We start from the raw sequence: 9,861 nt of genomic DNA, 5'->3' as shown, positions 1-9,861 counted from the left end.
TGCCATTTTATTTTTTTTAGGTTCCTCTTATTTCATCTTATCCTGCAACAAAAGCAGTTGTGTTCGGCATGCATTAAGAAATGCATCTTTTTTCCTGTGGAAATGGTTATCCATTCACCATGCTCTTTTTCACCATTTTCAGCAATGCAACCTAGTCTTAACATAGTTCATATCAAACTTCAATTGAATAAAGGAAGGGGGACATAGCTGAAGTTACCAAATACTAAAGGGGAGAGAATTTTCCAGATTAAAAATGGTGATGTTACAGCTGAGAAGGATAAATCTGAGTGTTCATTTTTTACGAATTCACAAAGTTCACCTTGTTGCTTGTTGGGTAACAGCTCTAGAAAAGACATGACAGCACCAAGGTAACAAAGACTACTAACAGTTGGAAATGACAAAGGCTACTCTTTGCTTTTGTTTCATTTTAAAGATGCTCTGCTACCAGCTGTGAAGGATGACCTCCTAAGAGCAGTGTGAAAGATTTGTCTGCTGCGTATGTGTGCAGAAAATAATAATAATTTAATGCAGGTCACGCGGGAAGACAAGAAGGGGAAACTATTGAACTGTTGTGATTCCGAGCGTGTTTATCTGGCCATAAGTTTTATTTATTTCAACAGAACTTACTTAGAAGCAAGTGTTCTTAAGGACAAAAAGCCGAAGACAAAAGAACATTTCGTTACTTATTTCAATCCCACTCTTCCCTGCAAAGAAAGGTAGATACAAGCCACACATTGAAAGCACATCCAATACACATTTAAAGCATATGTTAAAGGTAGTGGTAATTGTGGTTCTGTGAGGGGGGAACTAAAGTTCCCAGGATTCCCAGGGTGTGATTTCAATACATTTTTAAACAATACATTTTAAAATAAAGGAAAATATATTTAAAGCATTTTTAAATAATTAAGAACATCTAAAAACAAATTCAGACAAAAAGCCATCTTAAGAAATAACTAATCTCATAAAACAATAGAGCCAATAACATAGAGAAGCAAAACACACCCAATATTTTAACAAGAGAAGGGGAATGTGAGGTATTAAAAAGCAAAAAGGGAAAGGAAAGGAAATTGAGTCAATCACACCTATAGGTTCCTTTTCGCAGAATAATTTTTATTAATTTTTAGTAAACATACATACATTCATATATTACATATATAAATTACCGGTACATATTTAAACTAGGTATTAAAAAGCAAAAAGGAAAAGGAAAGGAAATTGAGTCAATCACACCTATAGGTTCCTTTTCATACTCCAGAACAAAGGTACAGGAACAGGGGGAGACATAGTAACTATATATCTTTAGGAAAGCATTTGCTGTGTTCCCATGATACTCTTAATCTCTGGGTCATGGATTCAAGCCCCACATTGGGCAAAAAGATTCCTCCACTGCAGGGGGTTGGACTAAATAACCCTCAGGGTCCCTTCCAATTCTATGATCCTATGAAGGAGACTCCACCACCTCTCTTGGGAATCCGTTCCTGTGGCTTTGTCTCTGGAAAGCTATCATTTCATTTAAAACAGGGCTAGGGATGAGAAAAAGCCAAAGAGGGGTAGTGGAGTGAATCTCTGCCCACCCACATTCAAAAACTACTCCAAGCAAAATAAAGAACAGCATATGCAATCCTTAGCAGGCAGGATAGCAAACTTGTAGGTTTCTGTTTGTTCAAAGTGGCATGCTTGGAGTTTATTACTATTCATCTCTTGCTCTTCAAGTGCTGTGCTCAACAACTAGGTATGAAGGTGATAATTACCTCCCTGTTGCAGGCAGAAGCTGATTTGCATATCTACCCAAGGGAAGCAGGATGGCTCTAAATGTGTATCGGAAACACTCCCTTATTTTGAATCTGAAGTGTATTCCTCCCCGCCACACAAAGAGAAAGTGGTAAAATAAAGGCAAAAGGCTGGTTCAATAGTAATTATTTTATACTCTCTTGTTTATCCCTTATGCAACAGGTATAAATGCCATGCTTTGCCTCAAGTTGATATATTGAAGGTTTCTGAATGCTTCTTACTGTGTTAATCTTAAATCAGTAGTAGTAGATTAAGCTTCTCCCTGTGCAATCCTATGCGTTGTCAGCTCAGAAATAAGTCCCATTGCATTTAATGGGGTTTACTCCCAGGTTACCATCTAAATTCTTTGCTGGCTTGTTTATGGGTGTTGAAGCACAGCAGTCTATGTCTCTGTTTTCATAAGCTAGAGATAGATGAGAGGACCATTCAAAACATATGAAAAGTTGCACTCCTGTATCCAGGCAACCTGACTTATGCCCAATCATGGAGAATATTGTGTATCCTTAAGGATTCACATATCGTAAGAGTTTGGACTCACATGTGGGAAGAGGGGGCCCAAGCAGCCACAGTCTTGTTGTTTTGCTTTACTGCACATGGCGTAAAGAATGCACAGCAGCAATACTCGAGTTGTGGGAGTAGTTATGTCATGGTGAAACCAGCTTTAGTGACATCTTCACTAACTCTTCATATAAAACAGCTTTATGAATCCATGCAAGCTATTCAAGAAGAGCAACATGACAAATATTTCAGAAATCAAAAGATTTGCTTTTGTTAATTCAACGTCTATAAATTCCGTATAGAGGAAAAAATACAATGAAATTATGCAAGGAGATGGCCCATCATGGGCTATATTTTTCTATACCATAGAAACCATGGAAAACCATGGAAAACTATTGCACCTTTTTTCTAATGCCAGATATCTATCATCATCATCATCATCTCTCTCTCTCTCTCTCTCTCTCTCTCTCTCTCTCTCTCTCTCTCACACACACACACACATCTATCTATCTATCATCTATCTATCTATCATCTATCTATATCTATCATCTATCTATCTATCTATCTATCTATCTATCTATCTATATCTATCATCTCTATCTATCTATCTATCTATCTATCATCTATCTATCTATCTATCTATCTATCTATCTATCTATCTATCATCTTCTATCTATTATCTATCTATCATCTATCTGGGTTGGGAGGGTGACTCTGCAGTACCGCCCCCCCCCGCCCAACACCAGCTACTCCTGACGCAATGTAATGGGAAAAGGGTACTTTTCTCTTCTGCTGATGACCAGAGATTTGGCTGTACAGGCAAAGACATTGCATGAAAAGCATAAATTGTTCACCGGAAGCCTAAAGAATTCTAACTGGTGAGAGTCTACCCATCATTTATGAATCAGCACAGACCACGGCTCTTGGCTCAGCCATTCCCAGTACACCTTAACTTAGATAGTCTCTCAAATGGATAGTTAGTTATAGGCTTCACCTTGTTTGTGAAAAAGCATGATGTGTGGAGAATGGGCCCTGACAGTTTTATAACAAAGGCTACTGACTTGCAATGATGTGCTTATGTTGCATGAACACGAGTCCAGCATGTCCGGGAACTCACAGACCTGATTGCCAGCATGACCAAAATAAGGCCAATGGGCAGGTACAGATGTCTTGCAATATCAACATGGAAATTGACCAGCCAAGGTACAGAATTTGCTCGGTCACCCTTACCATGATAATGAAAAACTAATGAGATTTTAATTGCTCATCAAAATAAATTATTCCCCTCCAGCCAGAGCAGCCTTTTCAGGACTGATATACAATATACTATGTTAGCAGATAAATTCACAACTGCATATTGGAATGTCAGAAGGATGCTTGAGTCCTGATACCAACCTAGAACTGACCTTAAAGTCATCTTGCCTGACCTCTGCAATGAAACAAATTCCTTCCTACCCAGGAGATTGATGCTAATCTACTCTTTCTAACCCTGGTTCTTCCATCTATAGATACACTGCAGCCTCCATTGTGTTAACAGCAGCACAGCTGCCTGTTTCAAGTATAGTGTTGTTGTAAAAACAGGGTGGAATTCAACTAATGTTGACTCAGTGTGGTCTCACTGGAATTAATCGATCCAATTTAGTCATGTACCTTAATTTTGGTGTCTCTACTCTGAGTAGGCCTAGTATTGAATTCCACACGCTGTATATACCAATAGATTTTGCACAGATCGCTATTCTGGCCTATTTTTCTGCCTGTTAGAAATGCCTGAGGAAGTATATTAACATCAAAGACCTTACGATTAGAGTACCAGATGTTTCTCCTCTACTGGGAACACTCCAGAAATGCATCTTAGCGCCAAGAAATGAAGTTTGTTGCCTGAGGTGTGGTGCACAAATATTTAGTTTATTTGACTGAATGTACTTATTAAACTTGCCTTGCTCTATAATTGTAGTCATTTCATGGATCTAGGACAACGTGAATGCCACCAAAACGGCAACTTTTGTTTCATGTGTGCCACCAGTGTGGAGGACACCTACCAGTATTTGAATAAACAGAAATAACTCTTTGCTCTGGCAGAATAACTCTGTGTGCATTTTACTCTAATGCATTTTCTTCTCGTTAGATCCAGACTTTGTCATGGTTAGAATAGACCCACTGAAACTAGTGGATGTGACAGGTGTCTGGATCAACCTATTTTCTTTATAGGCTTTTTCTATATAGCACTTCAAGAAGAGTTACCGCTGATTTTGCTTAAATATGTCAAATCAAATGTGTGGGTTCTGACTTGGGAAAAGAATGAAAATTCTGAGTGAATCAAAAAAGCATTTCAATAGGACTAGTGAATTTTCTCAGAAGACTCCCTCCCATTCTAAGCAAGAGGCTATGGATGAACTGTCTTCAACTCTTTAATAAGCCAGAATAGCTGATGGTAAGTCACTGTTCATTAAACGAATTTACTTCACAACAATTTCAGGATAAACTGCCTATCAGAACCTTGAGTGAAGGATGGTTTAAAATGCAATGAATAAATGTGAGCAGGTCCAATGATGTCGTTAATATGTGAAGTGGATTGCCATCATATAACAAGGGACAAGTGTTCTGTGATGTTGGAATTCTTGGATTGTATCTTCAGTATTGAGTTTATCTTGAGGGATGCCACCTTAAAAAATGAATAGTCAAAACCAGCCAAATGTTACTTTTCTCCTACTATTTTATCATTTGATTACAATGGTTGTTGAAGAATGGGGAGGGGAGGAAACTGAAATGTACCTTGAGCCTTAAGTAAACAAGTGAAGAGACTGATGCCACACTAGACTTTATCTGCAAGGTATCTATTTGTCAGGGTGTGTGTTTTGACAGCCACATATATCCATTTGCTTAAGTTCTTTTATGTGCCCCTGTGAAAGGACAGTACATCTTAATTTGTTAAACTGAGGGAATTAATGAGAGCTGAGATAGTTACTCAGCAGCCATGAAGACTTGACGGACTGTTTGCATTTTTAACTCATGTCACGTAATTGCAATAAGTCATTTGCTTGTATATTACCTTTCTGCAGAATAGTTATTTAGGAAGTTATTTCTTGTTCTATCCACCAAACACAAAGTTTGGGAATTGATGCATGTATCTATGCTGCACAATTGAACTTCTCCTCAGTGGGTTAGGCTGAGAGGCCCAAGATAGATCTAATGTTTAATCATGATCTAATGTTTAATCGTGATCAAACGACAGCTATCAAATGATAACTTGCCCATGATTAGCTGCAACCGAGGTCATGCTCTAACATCAACACAGCCAGCAGAGGAGGAAGTAACATCTTCCCTTGCCCACACTGAAGCTGCAGCTGTGCCAGACCACAACCAGCACTCCCTTCCAGCTGGAAGATAAGCAGCCATTTCTGGAGATGGTTTAGGTCAGGGTGGCCAACTCTGAAGAGACTGCAGTCTACTTACAGGATTAAAAACTGGCAATGAACTACCCCCCCCCCCCGCAGGGTTCAGGTCAAAGCTTTTTTTTAAAGAGGAGGAAAAACCTGTTTTCTGTTTTTAAGGATTTTTTTTGGGGGGGGGGGGAAGAAACAGCCACTCACCAACAAATCACCGGGGAAACAAACAGCCTCACTCTGTCTTCTGTTCTGCAGGTCATGCAACAATGGAGGGCGGGGTGAAGGGGCAGAGCCAGATTCGATTTTACCAGTGCTAAGGAAAGGGAGCCAGCGATCGACCGCAATCTACCAAAACCTCCCGGGGATCTACCAGTAGATCGCAATCAACCTGTTGGACATCCCCGGTTTAGGTGACGTCTGAAATTTAGCGTTTACCGTACTTTGGTGTGTGACACAATTTGTTCTGGGTGACCTCTTCTACCGACAATAGCTAAAGCAGCTTCCTGGCTTTCTTGGGAGCTAAATGCAATAACTCAGATGGTTCCTCCATTTCTGTAAACTATAAACTTGATGAATAAACTGTGTAATATGTTCAGTCTGCTTAGTAAAGTGAGTCTGCTATGCACTAGGGCTGCATTAAATGTTATCCCATTTCAATTTTGGAGCTGAAAGAAACAACAACAAAAAATCCTATTGCGAGAATATTCTCATTGACTGATCCTGTTCACAGCTACCATTTACTTTATCTGTTGCCAAATGTGAGGAAAGCTGAAAGAGCTTTGATAAGATTATCAAATTTCTCCTGGGCTTTTGAGCATCTCCATTTGATTGCCTTTCAAACTATCCACAACTACAATGATATCAAAATTAAAGGAGAAAAGTTCGTGTTGACAACCTTGCCCATCTTGGGCCCATTAATGAACTGGTTTAGAGATAAACAATGTGGTGGCTTGTTTTTTCCCCAAAGTCTGTTTTCAATCTTATTGTTACAAGCCACTGCAGTCTCCCGTGAGCCAGGGGCTTGGCATTCAACCTGGGTGTTTTCAGGGAGAAATAAGGCATGGGGGAGTCAGCAGTGTCTTTGAAATATGGTTTATTAACACATCTGTACAAACTGAGTGTAGATGAAGGAAGTGCAACATTCCCATCTCAGGAGCGGCTTAGCCTTCCCTGCCACCTGGCATTGCATTCAAAGCCATCCTATTCACTATCTCTTTGTTTCTGCTTCTCACCTCCACAGCAGCCCATGGAATTCTGCCCCAGCCTTCCCAACAAACCTTTAGATTTGAAAAGGACTTTTCCCCCTGTGACATCATACTCCCTTGTCATCTTGGCAACCTGCCAACTCTCCTGTCTCTGTCCACTGCTCAGAGCAGGTTGACAGTTCTTTTGCATTCTCAGTGGCCCTTAATAGCTCAGTGCTTGGTTCCCCATTGTTCCTTAATGGCTCTGCACTTAGCTAACTTACTCAGGCTGGTTTTCATAAGCTAAACGAACAATTTATTATCTGGCATAGTTCTGCAGCTTGTATTTTCCCTTCATATCTCAAATATTATCTAAATGCTACCATTTATTAGTTTCTAATATTCACTCTGGTACCCCAGTTATAACATTATAGTTCTAAAAATGAATGTGCATATGTTTTTATGTTCTTTGAGAGTAGCCTAAAAGGAATGTATTTCACATACATTGTTTGATGCAGTATTGACCCAAAGTATTGGCTCATATTTAGGATGTTAAGCATCAACAGAGGTGTATAACTGCCTCTCCTGTTTCATCACAATATAGAAATAGTTCAGTGTCAATTGGTAAGAAGTGGGCTTCATACTGCTATTAAAATGCTATAGTAACATTCTGTGGCATTTGGGAGAATTAAAAGGGGAAGATAATATCCATGAGGAGCCACGTAAGTCCTGAATTTAATGCTCCCCATCCTCAAAATGTCCCCTTGATTATTGAAAATATCTGCAGTAGGAGAGCATTTTCTCTCTTTACTAAATCATAGTGGTCCTTATGACAAATTAGTATGCCTACATTGTTGTACTGCACTGCAATTGAAAACCAAGGCCAATAGTGGCTTTCTGAAAGCCATCCCAGAGCTTCATGGCTGACATGTGTGTTGAAACAAGGATATCAAAACTTGCATCTCACAATTGTAGATGTTACATCTAAACAAGCTCACCTCTTACCTTCTCTCTTCATCTCTGCCTCTGCCAAAAACAATAATAATATTTTTGTGTTGAGTCTCTTCTTTCTTAAATTTCTCTAAATTCTAAGCAATGCTGTTGTTGAGTCATACAGTGCTATAAAAAGAGATCCGGTGAACTATCTTCTTCTGATAGAAGGAAGAATCATTGAAGTAGCCATGTTAAGGCACTGCCAGCATTTAAACTCCATTTACAGTGTGTCAGACGTCACCACACTAAGAGCACCACATTTAACATATTTAAAGGCAAGCTTTCAGAATAATTGGATACCTCTCATTCCCTTTTTAGTCACAAAGTTTTTTATCCCTCTTCTCATTTACTAAGGGAATTCTTTTTTTTTCCCCAGTGTGATTTTTGCTCCCAACAAGTATTTGGTTTAGTAAGAATGTTATTTTATAGTAGTTCATTTATTTTTAAAAATGTATTTATTCAATAAATGAAATAAGATAAAACAGAATGCACAAAAGAAAAATACAGTTAATGTCCTTTGCATGCACCTGGGCTAAAATTCACAAATTGCAAAACAAATATTAATAAATTAAAGCCTTAAAGGTAAGTCAGAAGTATTCTGTCGAGTTGGAAAATCAATGAGGTATACTTTTATCTTTCTTACCTGGGTATTTGGAGGTCTTTTGGAAAAGCAAATGTAACATGCAAATTGTTTGTGCATTATTGAGAGACAGTTATGAGTTCCAGATGTTGGCATATTGTACTGGAATAATGTGAACATTTGTTCAGCATTTACATGAAATATAAAGTATTGCAAAGTAGTCAGAATATATATATATTCATTTGGCCTCTGCTGAATCTGGGCTTATAGGTAAATTTCTCTGCATCCATGCAGGAACTCCCTTGGTTTACACCTTCTAAATATTTCCAATAGCTTTCTTGTAGCTATGGTATCTTATAGGTTCTTTACTTAACTACAAGCTGTGGGATTGCCCCAAATGCTCCAAAGAGCCAAGGATCGTGTTATGATCAGATTTATTTCTGCAAACAGTGTTTCCTCAACTTGAGTCTGACACTCCCATCATAGGTGATTCCCCTCCCCCAACCACCACCACCCATTCCGAAAATAAAAATTCTGAGATTTCAGGAGGATTCGTGGTATGATATTCATTAAAAATGTGCATCTTTTTGCAATATTGTGAGCTACATTGTGTAGGGGATCGCTACGTATTCATAAAGTAAAATGATTTATTCCATCAAGTCATAACACTCCAGCCTTAACTCTTGAATTCAAACAGGTGGACTTGGCCTTTTTGTTTTTTACGAAAGCTAATAAATAAATATGGCATTTTAAACTTTGCCTTTTTGATATACCCTTTAAACCAGTGTGATGCGCTTTGTTTCCTGTCACCTTGATTCTTCTTGTTTCGACTGACCTTTTGCTAATAATTCCACATATATTCACCGGCATGATAACACATGGAAGAATGTATTCTGTTTGTGAAAAGGAAATTACTAGATAGTGGAAGGGTAGCTCACTATACTTGTAAACAGAGTCAGCCCAAGATATTTTGCTCCCTGAGGCAAAGCAACAACTACAACCTTCCCCAGCCAGTTATGGTCCATGGTAGTACCTAGTGCACCTGAGACAGAATAATCCACAAGTGTGTTTCCACGTCTATGGCATTAAAAATATACTGATAATACAGTAACTATCTAACCATTTGCTGGCTTTTCATGACTGGAAATCATCAGCTTGAGGCAGTTGCCTCACTCTGTCTAACTTCAGAGTAAACCCTACTCAGAAATCACCCCTACACCTTATGTCATCATTGTACAATTCATAATCATAATATAGGCCTATATGGAATCTTTCACCAGGTTTATAGATCATGTGTAAAAGTAGACCCATTAAAACAGTTCGAGTCCAGAGTGCCTTTGACCAACCACATTCTTTCTGCAGCTCCTCTGTACCTTCACCATCAAGGTGAAGGCCACATGAAGCTGAAAGTCCTCAAAGCGCCTCCAGC

This window comes from Podarcis liolepis (genome assembly GCF_965112155.1).
Source record: "Podarcis liolepis genome assembly, chromosome: 4".
Taxonomy (NCBI): domain Eukaryota; kingdom Metazoa; phylum Chordata; class Lepidosauria; order Squamata; family Lacertidae; genus Podarcis; species Podarcis liolepis.
This window is presented reverse-complemented; position numbering follows the sequence as displayed.